General features: G+C 48.7%; 1 pseudogene; it reads right to left on the bottom strand.

The window, feature by feature from the left end:
* Nucleotides 1–1,787: 1,787 nt before the first annotated feature.
* Nucleotides 1,788–21,145, bottom strand: part of LOC146866501 (uncharacterized) — a 45,303-nt pseudogene continuing 25,945 nt past the window's right edge.

The following is a 21,145-nucleotide window of genomic DNA, read 5'->3' as shown; positions in this document are numbered from 1 at the left end:
CTGGGTTCTACCTGTAATGGAATCAACATTGAGCAACCCCGACCCAACTCAGTGTCGTTGGGGATGAGGTTGGGGCTGGAACTGCCGTTGGGCACCCGCAGGGGGGGGGGGGGGATGACCAGCACCATCCCCGATCTGGAATCAGATCCCCAAGGTCCCATCATGGCCAGAGCCAATGGCGTTGAATCCGATGAGGCCCCTTCCGACCACGTGGGGCACGAAGGCTCATCAGAGGGGTTGGCTCGCCCAAATATTCGGTGCATGGCCTCGTAAAACCTTTTGATTTGAGCAGGGGTCACTCTGTCTCTCAGGAAAGGAGGGAGGCGCAAAGTCGACCTTGGCTACGGCGAACCGTACCTACAGCGTCAGTGCTCGTCGACGGACAGCAAACAAGGCGAAGACGAAGTTCGCTTGGACTTCTTCTTGTGCCTCTTCCCCAAGTGTCACGAGGACCTCGAGTGGGCAAAAGAGGACTTCGGGCTCCGGAAGCAGTCCCGCGACCTCCTCTTTTTCGATGGGGACTGGGATCTCAATGGAGTCTCGCTAGATGGTGTCGACTGCTGGGCCACAAGGAGCTTCAAAGCTCGCTCCCACAAGGCCTTCGGAGCCATGGCCCAACAGTCCCAGCATGACTTTGAGTAGTGGTTGTGCTCGAGACACCAAAGGCAGACAAGGTGGGGATCAGTAACCGACATGGCGCGGCGACAAGCGCCACAGAGTTTGAATCCTGTCTTCCTCGAAGACAACCTTGACACACAATTGAAAAAAGTTCTGAAGTCAATAAAAAGTTCAAAAAGGCCTGTAAAAAATACTCACATTTCCTCAGAGCTGCCGCACTGACAGGAGCTTTTTCATTGTCCTGATGAAGATCCGCATGCAGAGGCTTAGACTCCCCCTCATCGCCTAAGTTCAGTTGAAATGTCGACACCCCTTATTCTATGACCTGGAATATACTTGTCCTTCACGCAAGTGGATGGAGCATTTTTTAAAAACAGTAGCGTCATCTTGTAAAATGAACATGGGAGAATATAACTAAATTGTGTTGTAAACAGGCCAAGGAACACTGGTTTATTCAGCATCATTGCAACGTGAAATTTGGATACCATGTTCTCCTACTATTGCTTTTCTGCTTTTCCCTTTTTTCACTCACCTCGCACATGAGCACTTTCCTTGCACTTCTCATTTTCGACAACTGTTTTCCTGTTCTACTGATTATGCAATATTTATAACTAATATATAAAGAAGATTTTGTCTTGTGAACTCAGTTGTTTTGTCTTTCTCTCTGGTGTATGTTGGAAGAGAATTTTAACTCTCTTGTTTAAAATAATCATAAAGAAAAAATATTTTCGGTGACTCAGTAAATTGATTTGAAAAGTTTTTTGCATCCTTTGGTCACCTAAAAAGGTACGTCTGACTCTGGACCACTTATTGTTCTTATCGTACTGTACCCAGGTCCTTTGACGTATTCTGGGCTCCCCCTTTAGTTTGTAATGTTAAAAAGTGACAGTAGGGGTAGCTCTTCCCGGATTGGCGCGGAAAAAAGTAACTGACGTCCGCACGCCTGGGTGGTACCTATATAGGTGACCGCAACATCATACCCTATGCTAATTGAGCCAACCACATCATGTGGAACTGAACGGAGCCACCCGACGGTGCACACAAAGGGCATTGCTCGAGCAAAAGTTTCCAGATCCAGCATGAAGCCTGGGAAATTCTAAGGTAAGGAATCTGCTGCTAGAAGCCTCGATCAGATATAATATGCAAGTCAAAATGTTCTTTTAAATGTATTACTCAGTGTTTTGCCAGAGGATTTGGAGAATTTGCCTCAGACAGGTGTTGATGATAGTTTGGACGTTGGTGGTGGTGTCATCCAAGGTGCTGCTCCATACAGAAGGACTGATTTTACGTTGGTGTTAAAACACGTAATCTTGGTTTGCAGCGTTAGGTCCTTGGAGGGCAAGATCTTCTTTAGCTGAATGAAGGCAGGCCTTGCTTTTCCAATTCTTGCCTTGACATCAGCACCCGTGCGGCCCTGTTTATCTAGGACACATGCCCAGGTAGGTGAAGGCCTCAACCTCTTCCAGAGCATCGCCTGCAAGAGTGACTGCAGTTGTACTGGCCGTGTTAGTTTTCAGAATCTTGGTTTTCCCCTATGGATGTTGAAGCCAAGTTTTGCTGTTTTGGCTACCACATTGTCGTAGATGGGTATCGGAGAGTAGGGCTGAGTCGTCTGCTAAGTCCATGTCGTTGAGTTGTGTCCAAGGTGTTTACTGGATCCTATTTCTTCTCCTTGCTGTGGATGTCTTCATGATCCAGTCTACGGCCAACAGAAAGAGAAAAGGCAAGAGCAAACAACTCCGGTGTACTCCAGCAATCACTTCAAAGACTTCAGTGAGTTTTCCTCCATGAACTATCTTGCATGTCATTCCCACATAAGAGCTCCTGATGACTCTTACAAGTTTATCTGACACACCGCAGTCGAGGTGAAGTTTCCAAAGGATCTCTCTGACAATGCTGTTAATGCCTCTCATAGTCAATGAAGTTACCATAGAAGGGGGAGATCCATTCCCTCTACCTCTCAATGATGATGCACAATGTTGTAAACTGGTCTGTGCAAGATCTATCTTTGCGTAAGCCGGCTAGCTGGTCTCGCAACTGGGCATCAACTTGTTACTTTATTCAGTTCAAGATGACTCTGTTGACTACTTTGCCTGGCTTTGATAGAAGGGTAATCCATCTGTAGTTTGTGCAGTTACTCTGGTCACCTTTCTTGGGGATCTTGATGAGATATCTGTAGGAGAGTAGGATCTGCTTCACATGGGTACCCCCACTTTTTGCTGGCGTTTCACTGTTTTTCGACCTTAGTCTGGCTGTGGCCCTGCTAATCAGAACCCCAGCCTAGCTGCTTCCTCTCTAAAATGGTTTCCATGTACATTAGGTACATATCTTATTGGATTCTGGAGTGCCTTATAAGTCCCTAGTATATGGTATACTATGTACCTAGGGCATCGGTACCTCAGAGGCCTACCAGGGGCTGACGCATGTATCAAGCCACCCCTGGGAAGCACTCCAAAATGGCACCACAGGTCTGCTACTGCAGCCTGGGTAAGGTGGTGCTTGCACCCCTTACAGTGGTATAGGCTACCTATATCACTACCATTGCACACACATATAAAACCTATAAGTCACTCCTATGGCAAGCCTTAACAATCCTGAAGGCAGAGTGCTTGGTTTTTATGTGAGAGGGTGCCCCTGCATGAGCAGAGCCCCTCTGCAGCGTTCAGAGTACCTCCTCTGATGCTGTTTGTGGTGTAGCCTGACCATATACTCTTCAGTGCATTATAACCTCGCGGTAAATGCTAACTTTGGGATGGCTGCATGGAAACATGTTGTGTTTGGTGTCAAACACTTTGGAATACTAACCCCCCTGCCAGTTCTGGCAGCGGGGGAAGCATGCCACCCTTCTAGAGGGAGAGACATGTTCACACTGGTCTAACCCGGTAGGGCTTTCTACAGCCCTGGCATCACAAAATGGATGCCTCTGCCACAGACAAGGGTCTGGCCTCCTGCTGCTGACCGAAACTCCGGCAGGGGAGGCCTGGACAATGGGTTTCTTGTCCCAGGGAGGTGTAACCACCTCCCCAGACAGGCAGATGTGTATTGGGGCTGGGGCGGGAGCACTCTCTGGTGCTTTGAAGTCCTGCACTGGGGGCACACTTGGTGTCCCTGTGCATAGTCCAGTTCAAACCAGTTGCAGGGGCTACGTGCCCCTGCTCTGGCGTGAAACTGGACAAAGGAAATGGGTGTAACCACCCCTCTTTCCAAACCCATAGGTGGGCCCCTAGAGTATGTCCAACCCCAAAACGTAGTGTAAGTATGGGAACCCAGTCCTTGCGACTTTAGATTACCCTGGACGAAACTCTGCAACATATATCCTGGACCTCCCTTGGGGTCAGGGAGTGACTCCCCTGCTTGGCAGGCACCAAAGAAGCAACTGACCGGTCTGCATCGCTGAAGCTCCCGCCGGACGCCGAAGTCTTTGCATCACCAGAGGTGGATTTCCAGACTTCCACGAGGCTACCCTGAGTCCACAGTAAAGCTGAGGCCTTTGGCTATCGTGGGTGACGTGGAACCATGACCTCTGGACACCGTGAACTTTTGCAGCAACAGCATCTTCCTGGTCTTCCTCGAAGTTGTGCTTTGGTCTCCGAGTAGCCCCAGCCTTGAGCACCTCCTGCACTGATGAGTGCTGGCCTCTACTCCACGAGTGACCCGTGGGCCAGTTTCAAGTGCGAATGCTCGAGGCTCCTTCGCGATCGCTAGCCCATTGGCTAGTAGGTCCCCACAAAGGCAACTCCTCTTCTGATTGGGCTTTCCTGGTTGCTCCAGATGTGCCCCGACTTTCCCTTTGCTGGGTGAGTCTCCCAGACCTTGCTGGTCTGCACCGCCGTCCTTTCTCTGATTCCAAGAGACTTGCGGTTGCCAAGGCTTGCTAGGTCCAATCTGGTCACCGATACCGCAGCACTCGACAGACTTCATGGGACAGCTCAAATCCAGCTCCTGGTCATCATCGGCGCCTCCTGGACCTCGTGACTGAAGAGTCAAGACACCCGTCAACTCACCTGAAGCACCCAACATCTGTGGGCATTGGTCTATCGTGCCCTTGGTCACTGGCAAGTGACCCAGACTCTGTCCCCCTCTGCTTTCAGGTTCCTTCCATCCTAGATCGAGGCTTGGATCGCTTCGGACACTTTTCCTCATCACGGCAGCAGCACTTCTTCGCCAGCTTCCATTATAATCGACGACGCGACCCGACACCAAAAGACACCTATGCACCCGGCTTCCCTCGGTGAGGTAACACAAGTACTCTGGTGCTCCCGTGGGTGCTAGCCCTAGAACTTCCTAAGTCCAAAAGGGTTTGGTCCTGACTCAATTCTAAGTGCCCCTAATCTTTAAATTTCCAACCGCGACATTGTCCATAGAAGCTAACGGGAACCCGCGGTTGTGTTTACACACTGCACACGACCCCCGTGGGTCCCCTGTGTACTTGGGTGGTTCCTTGGGGTCCCAGCGATTCTACAGGCTCTAGGCCTTGTGTCTAGTTCAGTCATAGTTCTTATACCACTTTTTTGGTATATGGTTTGGTACACCCCTAGGGCCCAAACGTGTATTTGTGCTAATACTGTTGATAACTGACTTGTAAATTAAGTACTTCGAACTACAGTCTCATAAAGAGACTAGAGGGGTGGGTTTTATCTTAAAAACATATATTTTAAACATATACCTGGTGTGGTTGTCCTTTCATTTGGTCATTCAAGAGATTATAGACTGGTAAAACAAGCTGTTTAACATTCCTTCAAGACTTAGCCTGAGGGCTACTCTACATAGCTACCACTAGGATAGCTTTCAATAAAGGTTATCTTCAACCTATTCACCATAAGAGGTTGTTTGGACTGATACAAGGTGCCCACTAGAACTAGTGGACAGCATATATCAGGCCAACTTCTCACAATATCCCTCCTTCCACTCTGATGGCACCTTTTTCTCTTCCCAGATTCTTCCCAAACATGGGGTAGAGCATGTCTGCTGATATTTCAATGTCTGCCTTCCGTGCCTTTGCAGGAATGCGGCCAGGTCCCGCTGCCCTTCCCATTTCTCAGTTGTTTGATAGCTTGCCGTATTTCTTCCTTGGTTGGTCTCATGCAGTCAACTGGCAAGTCCTTGTCAGCCGGCTTCATGTCTGGTGGAGACTACAGCAAAGACTGGTTCGGCAGTTCTCTAAAGTGCTCCACCCATCTTCGTTGTTGACCTTGGTTACCCATGATTGTCGTCCCAGCTTTGTCTTTAATAGGGCTTTCTGGCTTCCTGTATCTGCCGGAGTGTGTATTTGCTATGTCGTAGAGTTCTTTCAAGTTTCCATGGCTTGCTGCTTTCTGGTCTTCTTTGGCAAGACCATCAATGATGGTCTCTTTGCTTCCTTGTTGGTTTTGGTGTGTTCACCTTCAGCTTATGTTTTTTTCTGCTGTTGTTCTGCTGGTATTGACAGCAGCTTTCTTTTCCTTTCACTTTTGGATTTTGTGGAGAGTCTAGGCGGAGATCCTTTCTTTATGCTGGTGTTTCTTGGGACCCAGTACCTCTTGGCAGGCTGATGTCACTATTTCTTCGATCTTCTCCCACTGACTTTCCACTGGATGTCTGTCGTCCTCTAGTTCTTGCTGGACTTGAAACTTGCTACTGAAAGTGATGGAGTATTCATGCTGTTTCTGTGTATCTGTGAGGAGGGTGGTGTTATATCACTGCTATTGGTTTGTTGGTTCCATCCATGCTTTCATCAGCTTTAGCCTGCCGACGAAAAGGGGATGGTCTGAAGCCATGTCCGTAACTCTCCTTCCTCTCATGTCCTGCAAGGACCTCTGAAACTTCTTGGCAATGCAGACATGGTCGATAGGATTCTCCGTTGAACAGTTTGTTGACACCCATGTTGCCTTGTGTATTCTTTTGTGTGGGAGTACACTACCGCCAATCACCAGACTGTTCAGGGCACAGAGATCTGTGAGCCATTCACCATTCTCATTCATGTCACCAATGCCATGGTTGCCCATGACTTCTTTGTACCCAGTGTTGTCACTTCCAATCTTGGCATTGGTGTCCCCCATCAATATGGTGATATCTCTTTCAAGACATTTCTCCAGGATGGACTGGAGTCTGTTGTAAAACCTCTTTTTCATCTTTTTTGCTGTCATTTATAGGTGCATAGCACTGGATAACATTCATGTTGCTCCACTTTTTCTTTGTGTGGAAGGTTTCTGTAATGATTCTGGGACCATGGTCTTCCCATGCAACCAGAGCTTTGTTGGCTGCTGGGGTTAGCATAAATGCTACTCCCTGAGTGTGTGGATTGTTCTCTTCCTCGTGTCACGCATACAGCAGCATTCCTCTGGGAGTCAATCTTTTCTGTCTGGACTGTGTCCATCTGGTCTCGCTAATGCAGGGCAAGATCGTATTTTTGCATCTCCGCTGCTACTTGAGCTGTCTTGCCTGTCTCGTACATGTTTCTCACATTCCATATCCCGATGGCGATGGTCTTGGTTGAATGCAGGTGGATCGGCTTTGTGGCTTCGAGGGATTTCTGGCTTTCACCACAAGGCTTGAAATGGGTTGTGTTGCACTCGAGATTCTGGATACTAACTAAAGCTTGAGATGTGTTCTAATCTTTTAATTAAACTTTGTGTGCACACCGTGATGGGGCTCTATCCAAGGCCCTACATATGAATAGTATCAAAATTACTAGAACCTATGTTCTAGACACGGCATGCACTACTGTGCCCAAGAGGGCTGCTGGCTTGTCCTGTCTATTAAACTTATACATAAACATTAACAAATACACTTTAACAAACAAATTGTAACACAAAGTAACTGGATAAATCAATTCTGTAATCCAGTGATTTCTTTTTAGTAGCATATTCTCAACATAAATCTTACAAAAAAAATGAAGGTCACAATGTGAATGGCAATTCAGTCCAACCCAATGCATTTCAGATCTAAGGGACCCTTCATCAGGGGTCTCTACAAACAGAAAATAATTACAGGTTTTTCATTTATTACAAATTCCTCATAGGGAGTGTGACAGGTGAATGTAGTTGTAGAGCTTAAGGCAAAGCGTATGAGGAATTGAAGATGATATAGTGATCAACTTAATTGCTGGTGAATCAGTGAGTTTGTCAAATATGAAAAATATGAAAAAGAACTCTTGCTCCCAACATTCTTGAACATGTATTAATAGCACAATACCACGTGAATTGTAATTCCGAAAAAGGTGCTGAGTATGCCGAAAAATGCAATCTCCCAACATGCTACAGGAGGTGGTAATGAATAAGAATAATAATGCACCGGGTAACTCACTGAACCAATATAACTCTGTAAGGAAGTGAAGACTGATACCGCCAGTGTGCAAACAGATGCGTGTGCGCCCTTTTACCGACATCTATACTAAAGTTGTGAACTCAAACCTCTTCAAAGGCGTTCCCCAACATATCCCAGACTTAATTGTATCAGCATTCCCCCCCGTTGGCTAAAGTACTGTAACTCATGTAAAAAACGCACCACAAGGCTTCATAGTTCTCCATGTAAAAGATTCTTCTCTCCCCAAGGACGCGATGTCTTTTGATTGCCATTCTGTAGCGAGGATTTTTTTTTTTACTTGGTGGGGTAGCTAGCGCCACACAACCCTCCTCCTTTTGCAGCTGGATTTGAAACCAGCCATAGCTAAGCTTCTGTTATTTCTTTCCCTTAAATAAGTTTGACACCCTTTCAACAACTTCTAGTTTTCTAGCTAACAGTCCACATCAAAAACAAAAAAAACAGTGCAATGTGCTCTTGTCTAAAAAGTACGGGCTGAAGGTATCATACATGAAGATGGGAACAAGGCCTATTTTTTTCTGATGACAGCAGATTGATCCTGCTGTACCATGAGATACTGTTGCTGCTTGGCAAAAGGTAACTCATTTCAGTACAGCACAAATTGTTACTTACTTCAGTAATGATCTTTCTGGTGGATTCTCTTTGTAACCTCACATTCCTCACGTTGTGAATATCCCCCATGAGGCAGGCTGGTTCTGAAAACTTTAAAGCAATTCTACTGTGTGCCAGTAGGTGGCGTTGGGTGGCTCCATGCTGCTGATGTGCCGCTCCGGAACTGATGAGTGAAGGTGCTTATAAGCATAACCCATGCACCCTGACGTCAGTTGTTTTCTAGGCTGTCGGCGCCCTAGGACGCAGAGCCCCTTCGAATGATCAGTGTGCACATCTCTAAAATTAGGACCGTCGTAGATGTGATAAGAGTCCAGGTCACAGAATAGTGAGGCAGTTGGGTCGGTGAGGAATCTGCAGTTATAGTATCCACCAGAAAGTCAGTTATCAAAGGTAAAGAACTTGTTTTCTGTTGGATACTTATATATGCAGATTCTTCACCTTGTTAATAGATAGCATAGCAGGATCATCCAAGGTGGATAGTCTGTGAACTGTCTGACACCCAAAAAAATCCTAAAGGCACCAATGGGCAAAATGCCTCTCTTACTGGACTTGGCTGTCGAGGCAGTAATGCTTTGTGAATGTGTGAATCAACACCCACGCATGCTGCCAGGCAGATGTCCAGTACATGCACACTGTGTGCTGGCGCCGTGGTAGCAGCTTTGGCCCTGGTGGAATTAGCTTGAAAGCCTTCTGGGGGCTGCTTCTTCGCCAGTGCGTGACAGATCTTTATGCAGAGAACAATCCATTGAAAGATGGTCAGTTTTTCCACGGTCTCTTTCTTTGCTCCAGAAAACTCTACAAAGAGCTGATCATCCACTCAGTGTCCCTCGGTACGATTGATCTAAAAACTTAGCGACCTCTTAGAGTCCACCCGATGGAGTCGCTTCTCCTTAGAGACAGAAGGTATTGCAAAGAACACTGGAAGGCAGGGGCGGTGGGTGAGATTTTAAAGTGGCGGGGCGCAAACGAATTAGCATACAGCACCGTAGCGAGCGAGCGCAGCGAGCGAGCCCGAACCCCAAAAGGGGGGTTCTGGGGGGTTACCCCCCCCAAGAAAATTTTGAAAAAAAAGAAGAAAAATCGTGCATTTTCAAGCAAATTTGAGAAAGCAGGAAGGTTAATAAAGCAATTGTGAAAGTGCAGTTATTACATTAATAGATGGCATAACATAGGTAGCTGCTTATTCAGTATTACCACAGAGCTTCATACATTCTGTCCTATTATGCTCAGGTGCTGAATTCAGACTATAAGACTCATGGAAATCTCAGCTCTAAGAGTAGAAGAAGTTGCACAGCAGTGTAATGGTTGCCAGGCTCGTTCCGCAGGAGCGTCAGGAACTTGAAGAAAAGTCCACAGTCTTCCCCTACGGCCTTCCGACTCTATTAGACTCTAGAGTAACGAATGGCACGCAAGGGGAAAACAGGGAAACAAAACAAGGAAAGGCGGGGGAAGAAAAACAGTCTTACAACATACTGAATATTAGACTCTAGAGTAACGAATGGCAAGCAAGGGGAAAAGAGGGAAACAAAACAAGGAAAGGCGGGGGAAGAAAAACAGTCTTACAATATACTGAATATAAAAGAGGCAGCGCAATGCGCTGTTACCGTGATTCTGGTTGAGCTGAACTTTGTACACACACTTCACATAGGTCCACGCAAGTACCACATCAGATGAATCTATTGGAGGCTTTAAAAAATAAAGAGAAAGTGACTGCCCAGCCCTCCACCGGAAGACTTTTTACTCTCATAATAAAGAAGCTTCACTTTTACACACACAGCGGACCGACCCTCGCGTCTCTGTCCCGTTCTCACTTCCTTCACTTTCTGCTTCCCCCTCTGATACCACCCGCCTCCTTACCCGCTTCCAAAACCCTCCTCTCCTTCCCCACCCTCCCCACCACCCTCATTCGCTGCTCCTTTTCCCCTTCATTCTCTCTCTTCCCTAACATCTTCCCCATCTCCTTCTTCACCCACAATGTAGCCATTCACTTTATGGCGCTCTGTGTTCCCTCACTCAACCCCCCACCCCCTTTCTTCCCTGCTCTCCCATTACCATTAGGGGTCTCTGCAGTTCACCGGCGTTTGCTATGAGCAAGTCTGACTTACTTTTGTAAAACTACTGGCTTACTCTTGAAATGCCAGGGATACTCCTGCCTTGTTCCTGGAAATTTAGAGTAAGCCAGTAGAAAGACAGGTGTAAGTTAAAGTAAAATACGTGTGAATGGGTCCAGAATCCTCTACGGTTTACTTCAGGCGTTCCAGGTTAGAATTAAAATGTCCCAGGGAATAGGGATTCTCCAACTTCCATATGAACAAACTATACATACATGCATACATACATACACACACTCACACGCACTCACTCTCTTCCCGTATCTCACAAACAAATCCTTACGGGCCCAGGCGGAGACACCAGGTTCTTTTCAAAAATTATTTATTCGCACAATAAATGCCATGACGCGTTTCAGACAACACCGGCCGTGTTCATTTATATACCATCCCCAGCTCCGATATGCCCCTCCATGCACCCAAGCAGCCCAGCTGAAGTCCCTGGGCAGTGAGTATGTATTCGTCATTCCTGGGGCCCAATTCAAACCAATTTATTCAAACACATTTCCTACCAGAGCCGGCCTTTGCTCAGGCAAACAGCGCCCTGGTCGGAAAGAAATGTGGCGCCCTCTCTTCAGCTGGTAAATAAAATAAGATGGCCGGGGCCCATTTTGTGTTTACAGGACATCCCCACATCAAAACAGTAACTTGCCTCATAACACGAACCTCTCGGTACTTCCACCAAATAATGTGATTCACTCACAGCGTAGCTAGATTACCGTACGCCGAGTTGTTGGTGGTGCGAATGGCAGCGTTGTTGTGTCGGCTGGGGGTGAAAATTAAATGGAAAGGAAAAGAAGGGGTTGATCGGGTGCAAAACGACGCATGCGGCAAGGGAAAATGAATAAAAGCAGATAAGGCTGACCCAGTGGAGTAAAGTAAGAGGGACGCTGCAGTCTGCACGGCTCTCATGCAAAAGCTCCGCGCGCGCTTCTGAAAACTGGCACCCTGGGCCCAGTTCACCCACGCCAAAGGGCATGGCCCGTTTCCAAACTTTCGGCTGCGCAGTTCTCTGAAGATTAATCTAAACCTACAATGATGGTGTCCGTTCCAGTCATGCCCACACGTGGGAGGAATTCACGGACAGCTGTTTGTTGCACAGGGAAACCGAACCTAGCGAGGGGGTGGCTGCTGGGATAAGATTCGTTTGGGTGTCTGGGTGTGCAAAGGCAGCCGGAGCATTCACCTGACCCGTCCCCTGCCGTTACTTCTGAGGAGCCACCTACGCTCACACTTTCATTAACCTTACACGGCCCGCACTTCACCCCCTCCTATTTCTGTAACAACCCCCTTCTGTCTCCCCTGACCCCGTTGCCACTGCCCTTACACCGCCCTCTCCAGTTTCTCTAGGTGCAGGCTCTCTCTCCTACCACTCTCTGGGAGCTCACCTTGCTGCTAACCTACCCCGTTCTTTCTCAAAAGTCACTCCCTTCGTTCACCGCCTCTTCCTCACATCCCGTTCCTACCCAGGCCATTCCCCTCTTTCTCACCATTCGAAGACAGCCCCTCTTTTAACGTTTTGCGGACATACTTCCCAACACTGTACCTGCACACAGATCAATGACGTGTTTTCAAGAAACAATCACAAAACTCCGAAGCTTATCAGCCGGCCCAGCATTTCCCCATGTTTCCCCAACCGATCCTACCTGTGTGTCCTCAGTCCTCAGCCACCGTCCAGTCCACGAGTCACGACGACCACGAGTCTCAGGCGACGCGCACGAAGTGAACCCGACCGTTACCGGATCCAAGCAGCACGCTTACCTTACGTCAAGCTCAGCATCCAATCAGGATTGCCCCTGCTCATGCTGCGCGGTGACCGGCCAATCCTGGCGCAGTGGCGCTGCATGCAGCGCCAGGATTGGCTTGGAGGGCACAGTGACTGCTCGCCCTGTCGCCCTTTTGCTGCCAGCGCTGCCGCCAGCAGGTCCTGCACCCCCCCCCCCCTACTAGCTAATGGGGCTGGCCTGGGTGCGCATGTTCGGGCAAGTTGCTGCCCGAAGCATACATGCGGGGAAAGGGGAAAAAAAACGTTTTTTAGACCTGTCAATCATCCGGCTTCAAATCAATCACCACACCAGCCAGCCCGCCCCCCTGCACACTCCCAATAAAGTCGGGTGCTACCCGGCGCCGCCGGAATAATGTGCACAGTAAATGGTAATTTGGACATTATATTTTAATTATTTAACGCGGGTATTATTTAACGCGGGTCCAAGCAGCAGGGCTGGTGGGGCTACGCCCCTACGCCCCAATGGACGCACCGCGGCTGCTGGAAGGGTCTGCCTGACGTGAACAGAACCAACCACTTTTGGTGGAATTGAAGCTCAGGTCCTCAATATCAACTTATCTGAGAAGAAAGTCGAATAAGGTGGGTTGACTGAAAGAGCCTGGAGCTCGCTCATACAACTAATTGATATTCTGGCGATGAAAAAGTCTTTAATGTCAGAAGTCTCTAAGGACAACTGTGCAGTTGCTCAAAGGAGTGTACGGCGAAAAAATGAGGACTAAGTTCAACTCACCAAGACATCACAAAAGGTTTAAGCAGAAATCAATGTAGCCAACCTTTCAAAAATCTCATCACAACAGGTTATTTAAATAACAATTGTTCTTGCAGTAGCCGCACAAAAGAGCCAATATGTAGCAAGGGCAGTTAAGTCAGTGACCAAAGCAAGTTCTTACTGGTCTATGGAGAGAACAGGCACCATTCCACAAATTTGTCCCAATGGCTTGCATACAGCAATTTTGTGGACGGATAACTCTCTGCCAAAATGACATCAGCAACTTCAGGGGGGAAGGTTGAAGGAGGTTAACTGCTGAAGCTCAATCGCAAGGCATGGAGATGCAAATTGTGGAGGCCCAGCAGCATTACTCTATCCTGCTGCGACAGAAAATTCTCCTAAAGCAGCAGTTTGACTGCAGTACGGATGTTCATACCCAGAAGTTCATGTATCACACTTTCCTGACGTATTCCAGTGTCACTAGGATGACTTGAGCCTGGTAGTTCCTGATCTTCTTCAGAACTCAGGGCAAGAGTGGCAGTGGTGGAAAGGCATATAGGAGTCCCAAGCTGCAATGTAGTTGGAAGTGCTTGTCTCCGAACAAGACCTGCCTTGAAAACTCCAACACGCAAAAGTGTTGACATTGTGAATTTTCATTGGTGCTGAAAAGAACAAGCTGTGGTTCTCTCCATTGGTAGATGATGCCCCCTGTAGGAACAACTGGCATTAGTATTATTCTAATTCCTGTGGCTAAGTTGGTCTCCTCTAGGATTTAAAGATCCTGCCAAGTGATTTACTGCCAGAAACATTCCCTAGCACTCCAGCCACTTCTAGATGTGCAGAGCCTACCGACACAGGACCCAAGACCACACCCAGCCCTACGTAGTACTGTACCACATGGCGCTGGTATTGTCCATGAGCACTTGCACCAGCCTTCCTTTGACAAGTGAATTACCCTCAACTCTCACAAATTGATGTGGAGTTGTATCTCTGCTAGAGACAAGAGTCCTCTGATCTCTGGCCTTCCCAAATGTTCTCCCCAACCTAGTAGCGGTGCATCTGTAACCACCATCGGCTCTGGGTAGGGTAAGAAGAGGAGCCTGCCACTGATCCAATTGTGGTCTAGTAACCACCTCTGCAGATCTTTTGTAGTCTCCTCCGTAATCTGAATACAATCCAACAGGCTTTCAGAGTGTTGAACCTGCTGGAATTTGAGGTCCCACAACAGAGTCCACATGTACCATCTGGCCATTATGAGGTTCCGTGCCAATGTCATTTCACTCAACTGATGAGAAAAGCCACACAGCACCACCTACTGCCATGCAAGAGAACTGCTTTAAAGTTTCCTGATCCAGTCTGATGACTTTGGAATATTTATAAGGTGAGGAATCTACGGTTAGAAGTAACCATCAAAAAGTAAGTCTTACCTTTTCAGACTCTTGCTGTGTTCAGGCCATTTCTTCCGACTTTTCTCAAAAACAAATAAGTTATATTCTAAAATGTATCTCATTCCATGAATAGACGTGCTTCATTTTACTCATGATAAACTGTCACCTTGAGTCACGCAAAAGCAATCTGTAAACATGCAAGCTATGCATAGCCATGACACCGAAGACTAGGCTCCGACAATGGTGGAATACATTTTAGGGCATTTGGACCAGTAGGTGGGGAATAGGAAGTCTGGATAGAAATACGTGCCTTGAAATTATTCTCGAAGGCATGCACCGCTGCCTCAAGTTCATCATAGGAAGATCTGGAGATTTTTTACTCCAGCCCCAAAACACACCAATATAATGAATGTGCACTACAGTCCCTTAAGCGATAAGGATTTCATACCAAAGCTAAGCTCTATGGTCTGACGGGTACCATGTGCACCTTCCTTATCCAGTGTGACTATCATCAGTTTTCAGGGCTGGAGGGAACTTACAGGGATGATACCAGTGAGAGTGCACAAGTACAAGACATCCTTTACAGTTGCTTTCTGCCTCTTCAACATTTTTATACTACTCTGTCAGCCCTTGTCACCAGGGTCTCTGCAGAATCCACGTTGAACATGGATGTTCTTTGTCTAAACATTAATTTGCAAAGGACGTGTATGGAAGATGCAAGTCACGTGCTGTAGCCACACTGGAATGTATTTTATTTTCCTATTTCCGAATTTTACTTTAGAGGATTGCAAGGCTCCTACACAATAATCAAGAGATCCTTCGTAGTGGATCAGAATTTTGGGTGTGGAGGCGATGAGATTGACACTTTAACCCTTAGGGAGGTTTACCAGCCCTTAATGCCGCACTGTTTACTGGAAGGATTACTCCTCCATAGGTTAAGGGATGGTTATGTGGGAAAGCCTTTCTCTATGAAGTGGCTTTATTTGGGTTCTCACCTGGAAGGAGACCTTCCAGCTGACACCTGCAAACACAGATTGTTGCTGTATAAGTGTGAGTGGAATAAGCAAGATGCAGGAACTGCCCAGCTGTGGCTTCAAAGCTGAATGTAGGAATGCAAAAACTGCGTCTACAGCGTTAGTGTAAAGATGGAACAGAAACTTCCACTTAGGGTGCCTCTAGCAGAATCTGGCATGCTTGCACCACCAGCAACCAAGAACCTCCTTTTTGTGCTCCAGAGCAGGGCTGTGGTAAGTTAACCACCAATGCTCCATGCCAGGATCAGGACACAAAACCTGGGGAGTTCTACTAGTCTGCCAGGACAGGCAGTTTGACCCTCCTTTGAGGGAGAGAGCTGACCAGCTTCTAAGGGGTGCACTGGACTCTTTGACTTTGCTATCTGAAAGGTCAAATGCTAAAGTGCACCTAGTGCCAGGTTTTGAGTGTACTAGTAAGGTTTAATCCCTGAACACAGAGGTAAACGGTTCCGATTGGCATAATGGGAACCCTGTAACCCTTGACTGCCATGGGATTCCTGAAACAAATCACACTTTAAGTAACTGGGATGCTACCACCACCTTCATTTCAATCCTTACATAGGGGAAGAGGTTTCAAGCTACCATCAATTCTTAGCACTCAAAAGTGACAGCATCCAGGATGCACAACCCAACGGTTCATTACAAAAAGAACCAAATGATTTGCATCCCCTGCCCGCCTCCCCCAAACAAGGCATCTGTGCATTCAGGCAACAGAGAAAATAAAAGTTTGGGGATGAGCCCAAATACCAGCCACACCAATTTCAATTTAGGGGGTCTCAAAAGCCAGATGGCCATGCCACAATTGGTGCGACTGTAAACACAGACAAAAAAAAACCAACACTCAAAGAAAAATAGGTCTCAGAGATAACAAGCAGTACCCATCTTGTCAAGGTAGCAATAGTTGATTTCCTTTTAGGACTTGCTGTCCAAAACACACAAAAAGCCGCTCATCCTTTTCAGAAAATGATCAAGGCCCAGTGGACAACAAGGATATGCAGTGATCCCCTCATCACATGAAGAGCCGTGACAAGAACTAGCACAACAATACTGTGAAGCATGAAAGTTAGATGGAATCTTAGGTGTGTATCCCAGGAAAGGGCACAGAAAAACCTGCTCAACAAAATGAAGAAGCTAGGTGGGCACAGATTATCATGGGCCTAATTCAACTACAATGTGGATCAAGTTGATAGTCTCCAGAAAGGTCACCATACCCGTAAGCCAAGAGTGAGGTGCCAAAGCCGATTAGGGAGTATCCTGAAGACCTCATAAGACTAATGTAAGATACAAGGAAGGGAGAGGGGAGGACAGTATAAAAGAGCCAATAAGTAGCTCTTAACAGTGCCCAAAACAAGTACTCACTGGGCAATAGAGAGAACAAGCACCAATGCACAAACTTGTCTCAATGGCTTGCATAGACCAATTTTGTGTAGGGATGCCTCTCTGCCAAAATGACATCATAAAAAGAACCGGAAAAGGAAGGGTTCTAAGCAACAATAAGGGCTTGTCAATCAATCGCCATCCGAGAGTTGGTTCCTGCAACAACAAACAGCCTGCTAATCCTGCCTCTCCAGAACCTAGTTAGATAATAGATGAAGAACCAAGGACTTAAGATGAACAGAAACCCAATGAAACACAACTGTCTATGTCACCATGATGCCCTGTATCCTGAACCAAGAACTGGCTGATTAGGATGGACAACGGTAGTCTCAGATGGAATGGAGGCAGAGCCTATCCTCTCCTCTACAGACCCCAGATGTGTTCTGAAGAGAACCTCAATAAAACATTTCACCTGAGCAGAAGCAGCCAATAGGTTTTCAAAGAAAGCAGAGTTTCTCTGAATAAGCACAGACTCTCCTGGTGTTTGACTATCCCTTAGAAAGAGAAGGAGCAACAATTGGATTACCAAATAAAAACACAGTTTCCATAGGTATAGCGTTTTTTGTTTTGTCAATAACTTTGGCACTGGGGGGAGGAGCCTAGCGCTTGACCTAGATGGCCGCGTGAGCTCTGAGCTCCCGAGACCCTCGCGCCCTCCGTCGACTATCCTGTCTCTAATCCTGTCGGTATGCATGGCATCGAGTGGATGACCTGTCAGGGAGGCGATTGATGCTACCCGCGGTCGGATCGCCCACCGGGAACCGGACTTATGCCTGGCGGAAGATTGCGGCCTATCTCCGAGGGATGCCAGGAGCTAGAGTTGGCAGGATGCCCGACTTCTAGTTGAACAACAACGGCCAGGCGAGGTGTGAACTGTCGGACGGAGGTCCCCGTCCTTTCACTTTCGCTTTCTCTCCCTTTGTCAGCCCTGCCCCTGGAGAGCTCTTGGTGGCTTTATTACCCTATGGATGCTCTGCAGGCTACTCTGGTGGCCCACTGCAGAACTGATCACCCCTGATTCCTTTCATTGAGAGGGACCCGTCTTATCTGAACCGACCTGCTTGGTACCAACCATGTCGGGCAAAGCAGAGGTGGATCGGCTGAAGGCTAAGTCTACCAGGCGGGGAGCCTATACCCAAGTCAATAGTATGGACCGCTATGCTCTGCAGAAGGGATCACCGAGTGGGTCGAGCCAGTCGCCGGATACCCAGAAGGAGGCCTCGCCTTTGGCCCCGGAGCTCTCACTACAGGATGTCATGGGCGCGCTCGAAGGGATGCAGACCTCGATTGGGAGACAGTTTGATGCCCTGGCGCATAAGGTGGATGCCATCTTGGTGGATGTTAACCTGATCCGTGCGGACTTGGGCAAAACGAATGAACGGGTTAGGACCCTGGACCTCAAGACCACGGGCCTCACCGATGATGTCACGGAACTGCAGATCGAGGTTCGTAAGCTGAGGACCGAGAGTGATCTCGCCGCCCGCCGGCTGGAGGATTTTGAGAGCCGGGCCAGGCGCAACAACGTGCGCGTCATCGGGGTCCCGGAGTCCTCGGATGAGGCTTCGGTTGACCTGCTTGTCGAGGACTTGGTGCTTAATCATCTGAAGCCTAAGGGTCTTGGAAAGTTCTTTGCGGTTGAAAGGGCCCATAGAGTGCCGGGTGGGAGGCCCAAGGTGGGTGCCCCACCGAGGCCGATCGTCGCTCGGCTCTTTCATTTTCGAGATCGGGACGCTATCCTGCAAGCATCGAGGGTGACGGGCCCGGTCCCCTTCCAGAACGCGTCGGTGAATTTCTACCCGGACTTCACCCAGCAGGTGCAGAGGCAGAGACAGGGCTTTCTGGGGGTGAAGAGGCGGCTTCGGGAGAGAGACCTGAAGTATGCCATGCTCTTCCCTGCCAGACTACGTGTGGTGCACGAAGATCGGACATTTTTCTTTGACTCTCCTGTTATGGCCGATGAATGGCTGGACGCTTTGCCCCGACGACGGACGGGGGAGGACATTGCCGAGGATGGGGACAGTGGCCGGGATGGGCAGGGCTGATTTTTCGGAGCCGGTCTGACTCGATTTGGCTATATTTGAAGACTTGAATAGAGTGCAGTCAATGCGGAGGGCGGCGGGAGGACGAGGGGTGCTCTTTTCCTCCCTTAGGGTACTTTTTGTAGATTTTTGGGGGTTTTGTAGGGCGACAGGCACACTGCAAGTTGGGGGGGCTTTGTAAGCTGCCGCAGGGGTGCAGGGTGGGGGGGGGTTTCTGGGATTTTGGGTTTGTTGTTGGGGGGTTTATTTCTGCAAGGCATGATGATTCTTTCCAAGACTGTTCCATGGTGGCTCTTCGGGAGTGGGGTGGGCCTCTTTACGTTTGAGGATGGGGGGTAGGGGTTTAAGTGTTATAAGCTGGAATGTTAATGGTTTGGGGGATCGCATTAAGCGTGGGATTGTTTTGCAATTCTTGAAACGGTCAATGCCGGATGTTGCCTTGCTGCAGGAGACGCACCTTATTGGTAATACGTGCTATGCTCTGAATAGGAAGGGTTATAAATTCATAGCACATTCGGGATTCTCCTCTGGGTCCAGGGGTGTGGGCATCCTAATCAGAGCCTCGCTACCATTTGAGGTGGACTCCACCATTGTTGATGATAGGGGGAGGTTTGTGGCGGTGGCGGGGCGGTGGGAAGGAAGAACTTTGGTTTTAGTTTCGGTTTATGTCCCGCCGGCCCTGCAGGCCTCCACGTTCACAGATCTGGGTAGGGCCCTGCTGGATCTCCCGGGGGGTATGCTTGTGGTGGGAGGTGATTTCAACGCTGTTGGCTCCGGCCTGCTGGATAGATACCCGCCCAGAGACACAGGGGGGGCTCAGAGGTGGCTCCCAGACTTCCTAAACATGCTTGGCCTGATAGATTGCTGGAGGCTCCGGCACCCCACACAGAGCCAATACACGTTCCACTCCGGGGCACATGGTAGTCTCTCCAGGATTGATTACCTACTCACTCTGGCTGCGCATGCCTCATTGGTCTCCGAGGCGAGGCACATGGCGCGTGGTATATCTGACCATTCGCCAGTGTGGATCCGGCTGGATCTAGGTCGGGAGGGAGGAGGAAGGGTGGCCCCTATCAACCCGTGGTATTTCCGAGACCCCAAGATGCGCAGCGCGCTGGTAAAGAAAGTAGATAATTTTTTCAAGGATAATCAGGGATCCGTGGACTCGGCAGTGTCGCTGTGGGAAGCATTTAAGACCGTGCTCCGAGGGGAAGCCCTCTCCCTAGTAGTAGCTGCCAAGCGGCGGAGAGATGGCGAGGTTCTGCAGGTTGAGGAGGAGATCGCGGCTCTGGAGGGAGCGCTGGAGGAGGAGGTTACAGAGTCCTCACTGCATGAGCTTTGCTTGAAGCAAGCTGAGTACAAGGACCTGGTGACGAACGCCGCTAAGACCCTCAGTAGGGAGCAGCAGGGCCGATTGTATGATGTTGGTGACAAGGCAGGGAAACTCCTGGCTTGGCTGGACAAAAAAGAACGGGTCAATAGAGTTGTGCCAGAGTTGACGGGAGAGAGGGGAGAGGCGATTGTGGAACCTGAGAGGATTGTACAGTGTTTCTCGGACTATTTCTGTAGGGTTTATGCCTCAGTGTCGGATAGGCCGCCCGAGGACTCGTCTGACCTCCTCCGTGATATCGAGTTGCCCTGTCTCTCCGACATAGATAGGGACGATCTAGATGGTGACATAACGGTTGACGAGGTGGCGGGGGCTATCCGCGCGTTAAACTCGGGTAAGGCCTCGGGACCGAACGGTTTGCCGGTCGATTTGTACAAGCTGTTTCCGGATAGGGTCGCCCCTCACCTGCGCGCCATGTTTATGGAGGCGCGGGGGAGTGGGACCCTCCCGTTGGACCAGCGACTGGCGACGATCGTGGTTATACACAAAGAGGGCAAACCCCGAGATAAGTGCACCTCATATAGGCCTATCTCACTTCTTAACGCAGAGCCGAAAATTCTGGCGACCCGATTGATTAGGGTACTCGGTGACTTGGTCCACCCGGATCAATCCGGCTTCATCCCGCACCGAAACACAGCGTTAAATCTTCGGCGCCTTCGTGGTGTAATCGCCAGGGCGGACACACTGCGTGAACCAGCTATTGTGGCGTCTCTTGACGCCACGATGGCATTCGACACGGTGGAATGGGCATATTTGTGGGCCGTGCTGACCAAGTTCGGCTT

Source organism: Triturus cristatus, chromosome 2_1 (genome assembly GCF_964204655.1).
Source record: "Triturus cristatus chromosome 2_1, aTriCri1.1, whole genome shotgun sequence".
NCBI classification, from domain to species: domain Eukaryota; kingdom Metazoa; phylum Chordata; class Amphibia; order Caudata; family Salamandridae; genus Triturus; species Triturus cristatus.
Note: the sequence above shows the minus strand (reverse complement) of the source record. Positions and strands in the feature narration are given on the sequence as shown.